Below are 18,773 nucleotides of genomic sequence, written 5' to 3'. Positions count from 1 at the left end.
TGTAAAGCTGTGTCCTGCCATCCCTGGGACAGAGCGCTGGCCCTGGGGGCCTCCCTTCACAGGCAAAGGAGCTGCCTCTCCAGGAAGCAAGGAAAAAAGAGTGGGCAGACACAGACCTCCCTCCGAGCCCAGCTCTGCACGGGGTTCGGATTTCCCTGTACCAGCAACATGCTGCTGCTCTCACAGAGGCCTGGAGCTTTCCTTCTGCCAACACAACCAACCCCACTCAAACTCCTCGGCCTAGGGAGGAGACAGACAGGAGCCACGCCTTGGAATCAGAGCAGCACCGTTAACGCCTCTAGCCTGAAACAGGCACTCCAGAATCCTGCCCTCCATGCCAGGCAGTCAGAGATGAGGCCTCAAAAGCCGCTCCCTAGATTCGGATGCAAATGGGGAAGGGGGCTTGCTTAGGAGTCAAAAACCCCTCATGTCCCTAGAGCAACTCAAGGCAGTACATTCAGCAGAGAGCGGAACCGGGGAACCCTCCGGCTGAGGACACAGGGCAATTTGCCAGTTAATGGGACATAAATCCTTATCCTAGCAGATAAGAAATATTCACTGCACACACACACATCCCTCGTTTTATTGGCCGCCAATCTCATAAAACTTATTGCCCACACGACTAACTAGAATCGGTTTTTAATGTAACATTAATAGCACTGCAACAAAAACACACACACACACACACACACACCAGGAGATGAAGCCTCAACAAGCTGCCTTCCACCAAATCCTTTCACTATCAGCCCAAACGATGCACGGAGCTGCACGGAATGCCAGACATGGCCACGGAGCCAGAGCCCGCTCCGTACCCCCTGCTCCCTGAGCATCTGCAGCCCAGAGCTGAGATGTGGTTTACAAAGACAGATAAAAATATGTAAAAAGATGTAAAAAGAGATCTCACTAGCTCCTGATTTGAAGCCTCCAACTGTGTTTCTTTCCAAGTGGATTTGTTAGGGTGAGAAAAGATCAGGGGTGATTTTGTTTTGTTTTTTTGCATATGGCAGCACAGATGTGAGCACAATCCATAAAAACTGTTTGCAATTAAACTCCCACTTTGCATGACTTGATTTGTCAGTTATCTGACATTAGATTGTCCTGTTCCCGTGCTGCTGACAAGGGAAGACGAAAAAGCAAAGGCAGATTCCATCCACATCCAGAGGGAGACCGAGTCCCGGTTACCAATACAGCCCGGAGGGGGAGAAGATCCCATTTTATACCCAGAAGCCCAAGGCACGGCTTTGAAAAAGGAATAACCATTTTGGAGAGGGGAAAACTCACTCTGTAACAAACAGGCCATGGTTGCCAGCTAGAGCACCGAGCCAGCACGTGGAAACAGCCACTGGGCCTTTGGTTCCGTGGACCAGGACCTGGCCTGCTCCCCTGGAGCTAAAAGAGGATCTGCATTAGCTACACTCCTACTAACTCTTATAATTCCCTATACACATCCATCCTTGCCCAGTCTAACATGGCTGCCTAGCAGAGGACAGTGACCACCGCCCCCTACCCCAACTGAAGCCAGATGTTCACTATGTTATTTAAGGTACTGAGTAGCAGGAGAGCACAGTAAGGTATCAAGAGTCTGGCCATAGTTTAAAACAAACATAAGGAGGCAGCGTTTCCTAGTGGATAAAGCACTAGACATTGTCTTCAAGGCCTAGGTTCTGTTCCCGGCTTGGCCACTGGCCTTGTGCAAGTCACCTCCCTTCTCTGTGCCTCAATTTCTTCATCTGTAAAACAGGGATAATGACGCTTATCTCCTCTGTAAAGTGCTGTGAGCTCTGCTGATGAAAAGCCCTGCAGAAGAGCTAGGCGGCTCCGCTATTCTATTGAGAGACACCCCCGTGCAGCTGCTGGACCTGCGCGGGCCATAAGTCTTCAAGCTCTCTTCAGAGCATGCATTGCACAAGGGCTTCAGAAAGCCAAGCATACGCCAAGGGGAGGGCTTACAACGTGCGACTCTGCAGTCCAGAGGAAGACGAGTGAGAGATTCCTGCTGTGCAAGGCATAGGGACGGAACAGCGCCCGCCAAGATGGGAGGGACTGAATAGGCATGAGCCATGGAGTCAGATGTATGCAGTCCATGCAGGGATGTAAGGGTGGATGGGAAAGACAGCAGAGATGCCCCTCCCCCTCGAGATCGCCCCACCTGTGCATTGAGGACCCTGTGCAATTGGGCAAGCAAGGAAGCCACGCTGCATGGAAGGGCAGCGGTGGCAACAGGAAGCAGTGAAGGCGCAGATAAGGGAACAAGCAGAGCCAGTGTCAAGGCCTGGATGAACCCCAACAGAAGTCGCTGACCAGGAACTTGAGGCAAAGGCAGAAGCTCAGGAACAGGGCTGGCTGTCTGCTGCAGTTGAGAGCATAGAGCACCTACCTTCCCTTCCCTCCCCTCCCCTCCCCCCTCTTCATATGCAGCAGCCTCACCGGGAGCATCTACTCAGCATCAGCTGAAACGGAACAACCCCCAGACAGGATCTGCCCCTGTCCGTGCTGGGAAAGCCAGGTGGTTGTTTCCAAAGACCTGCATTGATGGAGCACCGCTGAAATCCTTGACCATCACTAGCTCTGCACAGGGCGAGTCATTCCCTGAGCATCGGCTGCTCTGTGGTGGCACCAAAGGCCAGCGGGGACAGCGTTGTTCTGGTTATGGAAGCCAACAGGAAAATGCAATAGAACGGAGAGGATCATGCACATGCGTCATCAGGCACATTGGCCATGGCTTTTCGACCTAGAGCCCTTTCCTACAGGCTACCCTCCAGCCCAGCCTCACATGACTCACCTGTTGGACAGAGATTTACTACTCAGCCGCTTGGAGTAACATTTTTATTAGTGAGGCAACACATGAAGTGATTTGGTGACTTACCTGTGAGGAGCTCACTGGGACATGCTACACACATCTCCAGGACTAGGCCCTTCACAGGTTTCCCACTACCATCTTGTGTACTTTTTGCACATGCCATACCAGTTTCTTAACCCACTGCTCTGTTACGGTGCCCCATGGAGTTATTTTAGTCACTGGGTAATGAATACATGCTCCGAGAGTCCCATCTCCCTTCCAGCCACAGCCTCAATTGCTATCCTTCCCCTGGTGGCCATCAAGACAAAGGCTCGTTTAACATCTCCGTTTTTTCATGAGTTGCTTACCAGCTTACTAAGCCCAGCTGTCGCAGTGCAGTTGGCCCGTTCCACCAATCCCGAGCTCTGGGGGTAGTAGGGAACCTCTGATCAAGTTCCAGTATCTCAAACATCCCGGGGCACCTTTCCCACAAATGCTGGACCATTATTACTTAGCCTTAGCAAGACCCCATCTGAAGAACACCTGTTTGACCTTACTTGCCATGGTGGCTGTACAATGCAGAGTTGGGATAGCTTCTCTCCACCTAGTAAGCGCATCTAGTTACCAAGAGACACTCCGGTGCCGTTCACCTGTATTCTTTCCCAAGGGCCCATCAGAGTTTGCAACCTTAACACCGAGCAGTGGGACGCCCAACACTTCCTGCGGGAGCCAGAACTCAAGATCAAAGAAGAAAGCAACAATTCTCCTATTGCACTAGTACCCCAGTTCGCGCCTCGCGCTGCACTGTCTGCGGTTACGCGTTATTCCCTGCAGGTGTTCAGCCGACAGCCTAACGCCCGGGGCCTGTGGAGAACAACCCTGGGGCAGACAATTCTAATAGGAAACCAGGGCTCTTCCTATGGCAGAGTGCCGCCAGCTACACAGGGCCATATGCAGCCAGCCAACAAGCAGGTCAGAGCTCACGTGTCCTGTGGGAAAAAGCCAGTGCGGAGAGCAGCCCCGAGCGACACCTGTGACGGGAACTGGAAGGCCTGTGTTAGCAGGAGCCACCCGCCGCGCCATCCCCAGGCTGCCAACGGCTGTATTTTAACCATTAGGCTTTTTAGTGTTTTTGTTAACAAATGTATCATTTGGCTTTGGAAATTCCTAGATCACTAATAACTGTTCCCCGGGGAAAAGAAATAAAGACTTGATACCCCCTTGTTTTGTAAAGTCTGTAAAGAAAAGTCGTAAAAATAGCTTGTTATCTCACCTATTCAAGCTCCGACTGTATGTTATTGCTAATTGGGTATAACATCCTTGTCTTGTTCTGCTCTCTGAAGCTAAATCAAGAAAGCGTCACTGCTGCGAACTAATTATATCTCTGGACTGCAGACTCCAGCTTGTCTTTCCCTTTATTGAGTTAAAAAATGGTCACCAAACTTAATCTTTCATATCCCCCAGCATTAGGGCTGTTGAAAACCTACTGCGTCCATCTGTGTTCCTGGCAGACGCTGAGAAAGACAGAGTCCATGGCTGGGAGGGGCACAGGTTTCGGGGCGGCAGGTCTCCAGCCCTGGCTGTGCCCCGGAGGAAGCAGGAGCAGACTGGCCCAGGTGACCAGCAATGGGAGCAGAAGCCTTTTGCCTGTTTGCATTCAGCCGGCAGCATCCTCCATTGCTACACGGCAGCTGCCAGGAAGGAGGGGCACGCCAGCTTAGCTGAAAACTCCTGTCCACCAGGAACTCTTATAGCTCTGACCCAGGGCCCATTGCAATGTGCAGGCTCAATTAGGGTTTGTCTACACCCCTGTGACGTGGGCAGTGAGGTCACGCTTTATCGCCAGGGCGAGCTCTCCCAGCGATTAAAAAAAAAACCCATCCCGAATGAGGGGTGGTCGCTTTATTGCTGGAAGCTCCTGGTGATGAAGCGCTGTCCATAGTGGCACTTTTCAGCACTCAAACTTGTATTGCTCAGGGGGGTGTTTTTTCACACCCCTGAACGACTGAAGTTCTCGCTCTGAAAGTGGCAGTGTAGACACAGCCGTGGGGAGCACCAACACTGATCTACCTCTCACCTTCAGGGGTAGGCGGAGGGAAGTCTACAGCTCAGAGCTAAGGCACTGGGGTATGGGAAAGCTTGCATCGTCATGGCACATTGTACCCGCCCTTTAGGTAACAACAGGGCTTCAGCCTGCATGTGTACAACCAAGGTGCAGGGAGGGACACGGGAAGAACCCTTGCCATGCGGCAGGGCAGGCCTGAGCTGGGGTGACTGACGTTACCAAGTGCCCAGGGGCTGAGAGTCAAGAATGGAGCAGGAAGTGCACACACGGTCCCAGCCACGATGCCAGATCGCCGGCTCTCTTCTTACCTAGCGTTTAGGCCATCCTTGGCACTGTTCTCTTTCCAGCCCAGAGCAGGGCCCCTTTGCTGTAGGGCATCCACAGGGAAGAGGCTGCGCTAAGGGTTACATTGCTACTGGTTCAGTCCCTGCTCTCTGAATGCCACACAGGGCAAAAGGCTGTCCAACAGGAGGTCTGGATCAGGGGAGTGACCCCTGCCGTCATGACCCAGCCAGTGCTTGGAGTGCCAGGCCGCGGGGGTCAGAGGCAACTGACCTTGGCTGTGCTGTTATCCAGAAAAACCTGACTGACCCTTTCACTCTTTTCCAGAGAGCCCAGGAAGGTTGGAGCTCCCCCCCGCCGCCACAGAGCCGTTTGCTTTGACAGAGCTAAAGCCACAAAGCTGCTGACACAAAATCCATGAGAACCTTCTCTCCCCGGGGCTCCCCTTGGGACATAGCAGCCCAAGAGCCGTGCTGAGATCCGTAAGGGCTGGGTTTGTACACCACCATACACGGGGCACTCGAAAAGACCTAGGATCAATATGGGAAGTCCCATATTCACCCCAAACCAGAGTTTTAGCCCCTTTTCAAAACTATGGTGAAGAATAGCTCCTCAACAGGGGCAGAAAGAAAACATCCTGACCCCAGAGCAGCGTTCTGCTGGGGATCTGTCACTTTTTCAACAAGCATTTTCCTTTATTAACTTCAGCAGTTGCTTTTATACCCAGCTCATTAGACAGCATTAACATATAGACATGTCTTTCCAGGGCTGGGACCAGACGCTATTACTGGATTGCTGCAGATCTACATACAGGGAGGTGGTTAGGGTGTTTTTCCAGTATACTTTATTCATTCTATCCCCAGTGATTTATTCTCTCAGAAACTCATTGCCGACTGTCTAGATATTATGCATCTATTCTGGTCTGTTTAATTCCCATTGACATTAATGGGAATTACACAAGAAAAGATAAGCCCTCCAAGATTGTAAAACTACAACAGATATTAATGGAGTATTTCTATTACACACACACTCCGATTCAGTACTTCGGAAGCCAGAATGGGGCTGCAGAACCCTGGAGGCAGTGAACCATCAAGAACAAAAGACAGAAAAGGTAGCCAATGAAGAATATACATAAACAGACTCAAATGCCATATTACATGGAAGTCAGCAACTTAAATGATTCCTTGACCTGGTCTTAACAATTCAGGATAGTTAAAAAAAATAAAATAACCCCACTTCTCTAATTTCCTCCCCCACTTCTATTGTTACAAGTAACCCCAAGATCACGAAGACTGCAGAAAATAATGCCCCTCTATCTGAGTCTACTTTGAGCATCTGACAGTACCTTGCTTCAAGTCAAACCTGCGACTGCCCCTCTACGATCAGTTTCCCTTCTCTGTGGGTTTCCCAAGAGAAACATTTTTTAAAAAGCTAGGAATATGCAACGGCGAAAGCATGAATGTTCTCCGGGTGACTCACAGGAAGGTCCTGAACCTCAAGTTGTTGGCAACTCATTTTTGGAACTGACCCCACAGCACTTGGACGATGGCCCTACAAGCTAGAAGGATTTCTGACGTGCCATTCCTTAATTTTATTTCACTCACCTTGGACAGAGGAATAGGCAGCTCTGTTTCAGTTCGCTTTGTTTATATTTGTTTTCGGATTCTCGAGCACTAATACGATGCTGCACTTCTGAACTGCAGAGCAATGCACTGAATCTAAAACTTAGCCAGCGTCTTCTTAAAAGGGAAAACTGTCCTGGTCTATATCAGGCTTTGTAAACCTCTTGAGGAAAAAACCGAAGCTTTGATGCTCCAAACTAGCCAAGAGCATCCCTTTAAAAACTGATATTCCCCTGACTACTAATAATTAACCTGAATCACTTAAAGCCTCTTTCAGTTTGTCAGCTTTAACTGCCAGCTCTACCCAGGAAATCAAACCAAGCACGTATATCCAGGCAGTGTGTATGGGGGTCGTGAGGGGATATCAGAGCAAGAGACTAGGTCAGTAAACATTACCCAACTCAGTGGCCCTGCTTCCGGCTGTATCAACAACAGTACAAGCGCACATGCACGGAACAATCTGCATCATGCGAACAGTCTTGTAATTCAATAACATTAACGGGAATATTTACATCATGCAATTAGCAACAGTGCAGTCTAAAACTGACGGCCAAACACCCGAGCAGGACCTCGCCCTATAGAAGCAGTGACCTACAGTGGCTAGCAGCATCAACATTAAAAAACACCCGGCAGTATTTGCATCTTTCCTCCCCACCGCTCCCTTGTTGCGGAGCTGAAGCTGAATTAGAAAGCAATATGAATATTTATCTCTGACAGCTAAATCTCTTCACTGCAGAGTATTAAGGCTTTATTAGTGTTTGGTTACCACTGATGATAAGCCAGCTTTAGTTCTAGCCTGAAGCATGACAAAATTGACCTACAACAGGCAGATGTAAAAGCATAGAAGATTCCTTGATTCCAAGAGTGGGGGGGACCCCATGGAAACGCATGCATGCACCCACACTCCATCTATCAGTGGGCCAAGAGCTCAATTCAGACCATCAATAACCGGTTAAAATCCCCCTTTTTGCTGCTTCACCTGCTGCGGCTGCTCTTCGCTAAGCCCTCGTGCCTTCTCAGCTCCCGCTCGGGAGCGGCTTGTTCTGAGGGGTTTGGGCGTGTGCGGCTTGCCATTTTGGGTTACAAATGCTGATCGACTCTCTCTTTAGCAAAAGGAATCCCAGGGACTATAAAAATTCCCAGCAGGCTCTTGTCAGTTTCAGGTCATTAACTTTCTTTCATTGGGAGTTTGTTTACAGTGAGCCATAAACAGATACTGCTCACTAGCAAAAAACACACACCAAAAACCCCACCCCACCCAGACCCTGAAAACAGCTACGTGGGAAGGGGGGCTGGGACGGAAAGAAATCCACATGACTAATATCCTACTCATCTTGCACAACAATTTAGAAGCGCGATCAGGGAGAGAGAGCTGGTGCACGGTCCCCCAGCTTGTCCTACAGGGACGCTACTGGCTTCTTACTCCCCTCAACTCAATCTACCCTTGCTTAGCTCTGAGGGACCCAAATTAAACAGGTGCATCACATTTTCCATGGATTTTTGTTTCCACCTCTACGTGTCAAGATAGAGTTGGCAGAAGCAGGCTAGGCACTGGGTCACGGGTCTCTGCGCCAGCCACATTCTTCAAATGGCAAATTCAAGAATTACCCTCAGGAAAGTTCACTACTCCCTCCTCCCCCACCCTGCTGGCCAAGCCAGTGGTATTACAACGGTCTTTGTAGGCCATCCTTCATGAACCCACGTCAGGCCTGCAGGGCCACAGGGTCAGCTCATAAACAACAGGCCGCGGGGGATGGTTCTCAGACCCGTGGTCAAGTTAGGGCTAAAGCTCCCACGTTTATTGAGACGTTGGGTTGGGCTTAGTTGATGCAGTTCATGGAATTGTGGCTTCGCCCCCACACATACACAGAGCCCAAAAGGCACCAGACATGTGACCACCATCAGGAATGCGTGGGGCTCCTAAGAATGCAACAAGGGTCTCACTGCAAACAGCATCGGCAGGAGAGCCTTTGCCAAGGGCAGCATGCGGCTGCTTTCCTGAATCTCTGGGTTTCAGGATTCCTGCGTTTCTACCCAAGTACTCAGGACGAAGCCTGGCCAGGCAGACAGACAGCCTTTCCAGATGGCAGGGTTGTCGTGCGCAGACGTGGGCTGTGAAGACCTCCATTCTCCAATGTGCTGAGTAGGGGATGTGTCCAGACTTTCTCCAAATGAAGACTGCATTAACAACTGGCCCAGAACGCTGGGTCCACACATGATCTTCATAAAGTAACCTGACTGCACTCACCTAGTCTGTAATATGAAGGACTGGAGTTCAATGCCAAGCGGCCAGCTCCCTGTGCATGCTCGGACTTATACTCTCTACAGGCCATACGTCCATATTAAGGGAGAAGGTGGCCAAGGCTGAATTGCAGAACACCGATGTGTACATGGTCTGCAGGCCATGCCATGCAAATCTCAGGTCGCTATCCAGGGCCCATGTATTTTGCATGACAGAAGCAGATACCGCCCCTCCTCCAAAAGATGGTTCCAGCCTTTAGGGCAGTAAAGAAAGCCCCTTAAATGTGGCCCAACTGTAAAGAGATGCAGCTATCTCTGCCCCAACCTACAGACAGCCTGGAACAACAACCGAGAGCTGCAGACTGCCCCGTTTATCTCACTGGAGATGGACTCTGAAACCTAAAAATGAGAAAGTAAATGTCAACATTGTTAACTATTTCATAGCCGGCTTGTTTTAGAGCTACACTCACAAAGTGTTTTCATCCCACAATCCCAAGGCACCTCACCGGGTACCAAAAGCCCCTAGTGTCTCCAACTCAGCTTCCAAAGTCTCCAGCTTCCCTCTGGGAACCCCTAAAATGCAGCTACACATTATCACCACAAACACTTGCAGCCATGGGAGAGCGAGAGCCTAGGGGGAAGAGTAAGATGCAAGGAACGTATTACCTAAACCAACACCCCGCGGATATTATACAAGGCAACAGTTCATCCATTAGTCTGAGTTCCAAGGAAGTATCTGGCTAACCCAGTGGTGGCTGGAGCCAGGCTGTATGTGTGACCAATTAGCCATGTGAGTTTGCCTCATGTCGATGGGTTTGCTGCTTTCCATGTTTTAGCACTGGCCAGCCAAACCCAAGTTCTCTGCACAGGGAACAGCTCAGCAGGCTAACAATCTACGCTCGCTTTCCCACCAGTGCAGCTATACCGGGGGGGGGGGGGGGGGGGGGGGTGGGGTGTTAGAAAAGGAGTGTAGCATCCACACAGCTCAGGACGAGCAATCTCTCAGAATGGCGCTGCTACCAGCCTGCTGCCTCTGTATATTTATTAAGAGAAATTCATGGAGTGGAGTGGTCCTAACACACAAAGCTTCAATTTGTGAACATGCATCCGATGAAGGGAGCTGTAGCTCACGAAAGCTCATGCTCAAATAAATTGGTTAGCCTCTAAGGTGCCACAAGTCCCCCTTTTCTTTTTTTGAAAGGAGAAGCACTCCCCCAGCCCTAGTGGAAAAAATCCATGGAAAGTGATGATCATCAGATAGGGGATTCAAGGCCACGCCAAGCCAGTCAGCTCTTACTGGGACATACAGTACTAGACAACCCTGAGTGGGAAACAGAATCAACCACGCTTTCACTCCAGGCAGAGGTTCACTATAAATGGAAGTCACAATGTGCCCAGAGGGCCACAGCTTTTGGGTTCATTCTGTTTCTCTGCAGGGTGGGGCTTTGCCAGTCCTAAATTCCCAGGGAGCCATTTCCACTTTACATGGAAAATAATTTTTTTAACTATATACCCACGCAACCTGTAGTCAGAGCAACGCAAATAGCCCCTTCTCCCCATGTAAATTAAAACACCCATTAGGCAGATTTCAAAAGATGTCAGTAGGCTTATAATTATCCACGACATCCTTCTGAGATAAAAGTGATTACCGGGGATGCAAATCACTTAGCAACCAATCAGTGCCCCCAGAGTGCAAAGCACTGACCAGCCAGCCATTTTCGCCTCCTCCTTTTCTTCCCTGCACCGAGCAAATACAAACACAGATAAAAAGAGGCACAATAGCTCTTGACACGCAAATAGGTTAACATAATAAAGCCAGCTTTAGCCAGCTCACTCGAGGGAGAAAAGCAATTCTGAGGCAAGCAGGAGGTAATAAAACAGGGCTTTTGTGTTCCTGGCTTCCATTCTCACCCTGTGCCAGCTTTGCTGCATTAGCTGATAGGAATCACGGTTTGATTGAATTACCTTTCATGAATATTAGGGTTTTGAGGAATGTGCAGGCACAAGAGAAAGGAGAAATGTCTTATTTTCTCATGCATGCGTGCTGCAGAAGTACATCAATTTCCACAATCACTTGCAGGAGGACGGGCTCCCTCTTTGGGAGCATGGTCTCTGCTCGGAAAGATGTGTTTCTGCGGCTGCAAATCCAAATACCCACCACCAGGCAGTTGGGTGGCACAAGCAAAAAGGCCAGCCCGATCCCAGCCCAGCTGCAGATCAACCCTGTAGATACACATCTCTCATGCTTGCAATGCATGTGTATTTTACTAGTGCACATGCATTCTACTCACCGTAAAGTGCTGGTGAGACTGGTACTCCGTAAACAACTCTCGCCCGCCCGGCAAAGCTTTTAGAAACCCAATTCTAACTAAGATGAGGGAGGGGAAAACCCACTAACGGAAGCACTGGCCAAACAAACCGCAATATCTGACATTACTGGGGAAACAAGGAAATGGAATATGCAGGGACTTGCATTTTCCCTCAGACTGGGCTTTATAAAAATCGAATCCCCCACTCCCCCACCAACCTACAACTACAGCTCAGTCACAGCTCCCACAGGGTGCGGTGTAAGAGCCGGGTATTATGATGAATTATCTTGGAGATCTGGCCACGGAGTTTAGTTACAGGATTTTAGAAGAGGCCAGCGTTTTACTTACAGCTGCGTGAGATACAGCTACCTCTGTGTCCGAGGTGCTCCAGTGTTTCGGCCTCCTACTCGGGGATCTGTGAGTCAGACAGTGCACCTTGCTCTAGGGACCCTCTCAAACCACCCCTCGAGACACCTGTTCAAGCAGGTGGGGGAAAAGAATGACTGGGGGAAGTGTGTGCTGGTCCCTACTGGACATTTATCCGGACCGTCAGATCACCCAAGTTTGCCGTGCCTCTGGCTAGGACTCACTAGCAGAGGGCGTGCGAGCGTCAGGGTGTGCAAGGGTGAGGTGGCCTGGCACGGCACCCACCGCTAACAAAGGAGTTCAGCCACAGCTTGCTGCACCAAGACGAGCCAACTGTAAAAGTCCAGCCGCTGCTGCAACAGAAAGGCCCAGAGCATCAGGCCCGGGAAGAAAGCGCCCTACATTGGCCCTGCTTGGAACAGAAGAGTACAGGGTGACTGCAGAGACGGCCACTGGGCACCCATCAGCCACAGGTTCAGGGCCAGCTCAGATCAGGTGCCATTGCTGCCGGCAGGCTGTTTGGTGGCTTGTGAGAGAAGCATTTGGGGGCTCAGTCAGCGCCCGGGGACATCATCTCTCCAGCAGAGAAGGCAAGCAGTAAACTCCCTCTAGGGACACCCGCTCCAGGTCAGGCTTGAAGTTGACGGGCTGTGCAGGGAGAAGCCGGCACTGCTGCTGACCACGCCACACCTGTGCTGAAGATCACTGGGGAACCCCAGGCACCAGCACCTCCCACAAGGGCTACGCGCTACGTTTACTCAAGGATACCACAAGAGCAGCATCATGGGCAAGCAGAAGTTCTTAACTCATGAGGCACAGACAGAGGTGTGGGAACTGGGGGGGGGGGGGGGGCTGCCGCAGCCCCTACAGTTTGGTTCAGTGGCTCTAAGCACCCCCACGACATAAACTGTTCCAGCACCCCTGGTGTTCGGGATCACCCTCAAACACCTGGGATAGCTCACTCCTACCCCCAGTCTCAGAACGGACAGCAAATTGTGATATTTACCCACCCATAGAAAGCCATGACGAGAGAGCACCCAAATCAGAGATTCCCTCCGAAAGCTCTAAAGAACCACAGCAAATCTGATGCATTCGATGGTAGCTCATGAAAGCTTATGCTCAAATAATTGTTAGTCTCTTAAGGTGCCACAAGTCCTCCTTTTCTTTTAGCATATCTGAAGACCATCACAGAAAGCGAAGTACACAGCGCAGCTACAAATTGGGTTCCACGGCTTCCTAACAGGGACCTTTTGTTCTCCGCAGGTCAATAGGGGGAAAGAAATCAGCGCCTAGCTAAGAAAGTGAGCCATTAAAAACCACTCTAGTTTCTATTCAGAATAACTGACCAATCACATCATTCCATAGGTTTCTTTACTCTGGCCTTGGGATAAATATTCAGAGACGTAGATGTTTAAATGTTTAATGATTGGTCTTATTTCTACTGAACATATCTTGCAGCTTGAACGGAGAAAAGAACTTGCACTGGTATTTACTCAACTGTTAAACTGGCAAGGAAGCTGTATGCAAGGACAGGAAGGAATGCCAAGTTCCTAAAGACCAAGATTGGCTTCCTCCCCTTTTAACCAGTAGGGACTCAGAAAGACAAAAGAAAGGCTTTTCCTGCTAATTGGATCAAAGCACCCTTACCTAATTCAGACACACACACACACCCCCAGCACATAAGAATCTTCCAAAAAGAGTCAACAAATGATTTCCCAGACTAGATTCAAACGTTCCCTAACACATCAGTTCTATTTTATATGTTTGCAGTTTCTTAAATTGAGAAGCTAAGTGAGGGAATCCACACACTGGAAAGCTGTTTATCAAACTCAAATGCCCCAGCCAATCTTTCCCCTTAACGAGTACATCTGACAAGTCCTCTTGTGCATAAATGGGTTACACTTCTGCTGCATTTCCTGTTTTCCTCCAGTAATTGGCCATGTCTGTTAGGAACATTACAAGTTCCTCTTCTCTCCCTTGCAGTCATACCTGTTATGTGAAAGCTATTGGCAGGTTACATTTTCTTCTAGCAAGCAATGTACTTTTAAGAAGTTCACTTAAAAACGTCAGATGTATATTATGAGTTGACACTGCGCGGACAGAAAGACACTCCCCTCTATTAAACCAGTCACTTGCAATTTTGTTGTGTGTATCACTTATGCATGCCATTTACTAAGGAATGCACTACACAGCTACCTGAAGTAGTGCAAGCTCAGAATGGGAACCTGAGAGGTGCCTAAGACATGTGACTTACAAATACATTTTCTAACATATGCCTTTCACTGGGTTTCATTCAAAATGTGACAAGATTAATTTGGTCAGAATCCGAGCCAGCACACACACATCTTTATCAATAAATGAAAACACAAGCCCTATAGTTAAAAAGTCTACACTAGAGCCAAGGAAAGCCATGAACACTAGATCCTTCCTCTAAGCTCAACATTCGTCCCACTGCAGTAACCGGGGACACTTACCGAGCTGAAAGAGAACAGAACCAAACCTTGGAATTTTAAACCTTCACTGCCACCACCTTGGGCAAAAGCATGTTATAGCTGTGCGTGCTCTGCCCTTAGGAATATGCCGTCGTGACAACCAAGCAAGGAGAGGTAACTGGCACACAGGTTAAGTGTCAGAGAAGCCACACAAAGGGAATGAGGCATGCACAGTGCTGTAAGAGACCAAATACTGTCAGTATCTTGAAGCATCAAGAGCCAGTAATGTCCTGAGTATTTGATCCAGTCAGATCATCTCCCCTACAGGCATTTGGCACAGTACAAACACAAGATACCATTTTAAAATTACACTCCTGTTCTTCCCTGGAACTAAATTTACAGCGATGAAGCAAACCCTGGGTATTTTGCTTTGGACATCCTAAACATTCCCCGATAAGCAAGTGCCATCAGACATCGGACCTTTGACTTGGACTGCTCAATATTAAAACATTGCATATTTAGCATTTTAATTGTCTTTATTTGGCAGCTCTCCTCAAAGCTAGATTTAGATGCTCTTACAGGTTCTTTGTACCTGGCACTAGGAACACCTCTAACTTTCTGTTCTCTGCTCAGCCAGATAGGAAAGATATTCTGATCATCCTTGGTCATGTGAAAGGAACTGACCTCAGCTTAAACAGCGGGAAGCCACAAAATGCCCAGCAGTGTTATCCATTTAACTCTTGCAGGCTGTTCTGCTTTGCTTCTGGCAGTTCAAATTTCCCTACACTGAAGTTATAGGAGATATTATGGGGGATTCTCTCTCTACCCAAGAGCTAGTTTGAATGCATTTCAGGAAATTTGTTGGGTTTGAAGACAGGTCTGTCGATAACCAAGTGGAGAGAGCTAGAAGTGTGAGAACGGCTTCTAAAGAGGAAGATTTCTCAAATGTTTTGTTCTCCTTCTTTGTTACTCGTGATATTCATATAAACACAGGGGCTGGCATTAAATATTTCACGTTTTTTCCCTTCTCATGAATTCTGTTTGCAACAACCTAAGTGTTTCCACAGCTACCAAGGGATCCGGATGTTAGGCAGAAAAACAGCAGCAAGAACAGGTGGGTTATTTTTCCTGTAAGAATCCAGTTCCACACCATCAGGGTCAGTGATGAAACTAGAAATATATATAAAATATATATGGAAATAAACTATCCATCTCTGTCTCATGGGGAAAACTTAAAGAGACATGGTCCTTTAAGGAGAGAGCTGTTTGCATCAAATACATATCCAGTAGTTCAGCCAACAGAAAAAGGAGAAAAAAAAACAACATTCTGGTTTCATCACTGAATTGACAGATGAAATTAAGAGGAAAGAAATACATAATCGCTGCTTGTTGAGAAAGAAAGCAATCCTGAATACGCCAGAGCTCTCCTTGAAACAATCTAAGCAGGTAAATCTGCCTGAGCTGTCCCAGTTTGTGTCGTCTAATATGTCATTGGGGTTTATTAGCACTGGACATAACCTTTCAACTGCTCCTCATTAAGCTGAGAAGCCCCTTTCAGAGCTAAAAATACCAGAAGGTCATCCCCCAGGTCCCAACAGGAGGGGCCCAGCCTGTGTTAACAGAGTCAGAGCTGCTCGGCTCAACCACACAAAAGAATGTAGCAGGAAGAGGACATCGCTGGGTTCACATGTGCCCCTTGTGTGTGTGTGGGGGGGGGGGCGTCTTCCACCACAGATCCAAGCCGGTCCCATGCTTTGAGCCAGTGGCAGGTATTTAGGAGAAGCCATCTCTCTCTCTCTCTCTCTCTCAACCCCCCCCAAGAGTCAACACCTAGTTGGGTTTCCAGGCTTCCATTCCAGGCACTGCACCCAGTCAGGGCTCCCGGGCTGGGTGACACCCTGGGGCAGTTCACAGCTGGGTGAGAAGAAGCCGTGGCAGGTGCCAGCTGCATGGCCCTGGGAGCACAGGGTGCGAAGACTCGGGAGCAGGGGGAGTTATTCGCCAAGTTAGCACTCACTGACCCGGCCGCGGCCTGGGCCCCGGGGGAGGACCCCGCAGGGAGGAAGAAGCCGGAGCAGCGCTGGGGCAGGTGGCGGCGTTGGGGGACTTTGGGTGGGGGCAGGGTGACCAGACAGCAAGCGTGAAAAATCGGAACAGAGGATGGGGAGGAAATAGGAGCCTATATAAGAAAAAGCTCCCAATATAGGGACCGGCCCTATAAAATCGGGACATCGGGTCACCCTAGCTGCTGGCGCCCCGAGGCTACACGCGATGGAGAGGAGTCGTGCGTGCCCCCCCGGCCCGGGCTCGGCACAGCCAGGGGTCCCACTTGTCCGAAGTCCGGTCCCGGGCAGCGGCCGGCAGCGGGGTCGGGGGCGCCCTTGCCCGGGAGGGGCTGGCCCCCCTTCCCCGCCCGCTGGCCCCACACCCCGGGGAGCCGGGGCCAGCTCCGCGCCGGCCGGCCCGACCGCGGCCACACGGCTGCCCCCGACGCCGAGCCAGCCCAGCCCGGCTCCGCCTGGCGCCCGGGGCAGGGCACGGCGAGAGGAGCGAGATGCCGGGCGGAGGAGCCCGGGGCAGGGGCGCGGATCCCCGCCCGGCCCGCGGGCAGACAGCCCGGCGGGAGCCGCCTTCCCCCGCCGCCCAGCCCGCTACTCACCATCCGCGCTGCGCCGGGCGCCGCCTCTCCAGGACGCTGCAGGCCGGAGCGAGCCCCGCGGCCATGAACCGGCGGCGGGGGCGGGGGGTAAATCCCTGACAACAGCGACCAAATCCTGCCCGGGGAAAGGGCAAATCCTGGCCCGGGGCCCGGGCGGGCTCTGGGCGTCACGCCGGGTACGAAAGGCCCATCCCGGGGCAGCGGCGGGGCGGGCGGGGCGCAGGTCGCTATTCCGGGGGCAGCGGACCGCGGGCTGCGCTGGAGCAGGGGGGAGCCGGAGGCCAGTGGCTCCGGCGGGTGCACGGGCGTTGTGAAGCGGGGTCCCCCCCTCGCCTGCAGTCTCCAGCGCAGAGAAGAAGGGCGGCGGGCGGGCGGGGCAGGGCGGGGGGGTTACATCCTGGGGGCCCCGCAGCAGCGGGGCGGCTGGTCCTGGGGGGGTCCCCGCGCTCTCTGCAGGGAGGGGGGGTTTCTTTGTGTGCCGCCCGGGAGAGCCCGAGGATCCGGCGCGGCTCCCGCCTCTGCGCAGCCTGCTCCGCCCGGTGCCTTCAGCCCTCGGTGCCAACCGGCCGGCCAGGAGGCAGCGGCAGCTCCGGCGCCTCCGCGCCCCGTCAGCCCTTCATCGCCAGGCGGCCGAGGCCGGAGAGGACGCGCCGCCGGCCCGCGCCCCCGCTCCGGAGGGGTCGCGGCAGCTCCAGCCCCGCTCGGGCGCCGAGGAGGAAGCAGCCCCGGCTCGCTCAGCCCTTCCCGGGGACGCCCCGGCTGCGCCGCCTCCTGCCCGGGCTGCAGGGAGGAGGGCGGCGGCGGGGATGCACCAGCTCCGGCCCCGCTCGCCCAGCCTGCTCCGGCGGCGGCGGCTCCTGCCTGCACCGGGGCGGGCCCCGCACGCACGGGCTGCAGCGGCGGCTCCGGGCCCGGCTGCGCCCCCTCCCCGGCCCGGCGGCCCCGCTCGCGGCTCCCCCTCCTGCCCGGCGCGCGGCTCCGGCGACACTGAGCGACGGAGCCGGGGCCCGGCACCCGCACGCGGCTGAGCCCCGCCCCCTCCCCGGCCCGTTACCAGGGTGACGCCCTGTAGCGTCCTGCGGGGGCGGGGCTGCTGCCACGCGTTCTTTTCGCGGCAAAATTCAAAGGCAGCCAGGCCGCGGGCCGCCCCCTTCAGGACTACAGGCCCCGGCATGCCCCGCGCCATTAGCCCCCTCCCGGGCTCTGCCTGGGGGCCGCGGGGCAATCTGGGAGTCGTAGTCCGCAGGGGGGCTGCAACCCCTGCCTTCAGGCCGGGCCCATTGTATTGACAGCACTCTGGGACGGGGGCTGCTGGGCAGGGCGTCCCGTGGGACGGCCCTGTTGGTATGCTCCTGGGAGAGACACTGAGGCACATGGGATCTTGAGGGGGGACCCGCTGGGGATCACCTGGAAGGGGATTTATGGGAGGGGTGCTCCTGGGCAAGGCGTTTAGGGGATGCTGAGGCATCACTTGTGGGGCTCCTCCAGGAATCTTGGGGGTCCCATTCTGGACATCCTTTAGGCTCAATGGGTTGCAAGCCAGCTGCTATACTATTCTAGCAGATGGTTTTGTAACTGGAACACAGGGATGGCTGCAGCACATCCAACCAGCATCCATCAGCTTTAGTCTCCCATTGTCCAGTTATTCCTACTCTCTGTTTTCTGTGCTTTAGCCAGTTTCTAATCCATGACAATACATAGTCAGGGGGTGAGACGTAGTTTCCTTAATAGACTCTTGTGAGGGACTTCTTCACAGGCTTTTGACAGTCTGCATAAATTATATCTATTGACTCTCCATTATCCACTAGTTTGCTAACATTCCAAAGAACTCTAGTAGATTGGAGAGGCATGATTTTCCTGTACAGATGTCATGCTGGTTTTCCCCATCACAGCATGACCAGTTAGATGCTTTATAATTCTTCTCTGTAATTATTGTTTCAAAAAGTTCTTCACAGTGAAGTAAGACTGATTACATAGAGATAAAAGGCCATAGAACCCATTCCCAATCCCCAGAGCCA

At 51.8% G+C, this 18,773-nt stretch overlaps 1 protein-coding gene across 3 annotated transcripts in view; it reads right to left on the bottom strand.

The window, feature by feature from the left end:
• Positions 1 to 17,657, bottom strand: part of FAM222A (family with sequence similarity 222 member A) — a 106,049-nt gene extending 88,392 nt beyond the window's left edge. For 2 of the 3 annotated variants that reach the window (XM_048821773.2, XM_048821774.2), the window contains exon 1: positions 16,756 to 17,657. The gene's annotated coding sequence lies outside the window, so the exon portion shown is untranslated. The remainder of the gene's footprint in view (positions 1 to 16,755) is intronic. The other variant, XM_048821772.2, reaches the window with a different exon arrangement.
• Between the last annotated feature and the right edge of the window lie 1,116 nt (positions 17,658 to 18,773).

Source organism: Caretta caretta, chromosome 15, assembly GCF_965140235.1.
Source record: "Caretta caretta isolate rCarCar2 chromosome 15, rCarCar1.hap1, whole genome shotgun sequence".
Classification (NCBI taxonomy): domain Eukaryota; kingdom Metazoa; phylum Chordata; order Testudines; family Cheloniidae; genus Caretta; species Caretta caretta.
Note: the sequence above shows the minus strand (reverse complement) of the source record. Positions and strands in the feature narration are given on the sequence as shown.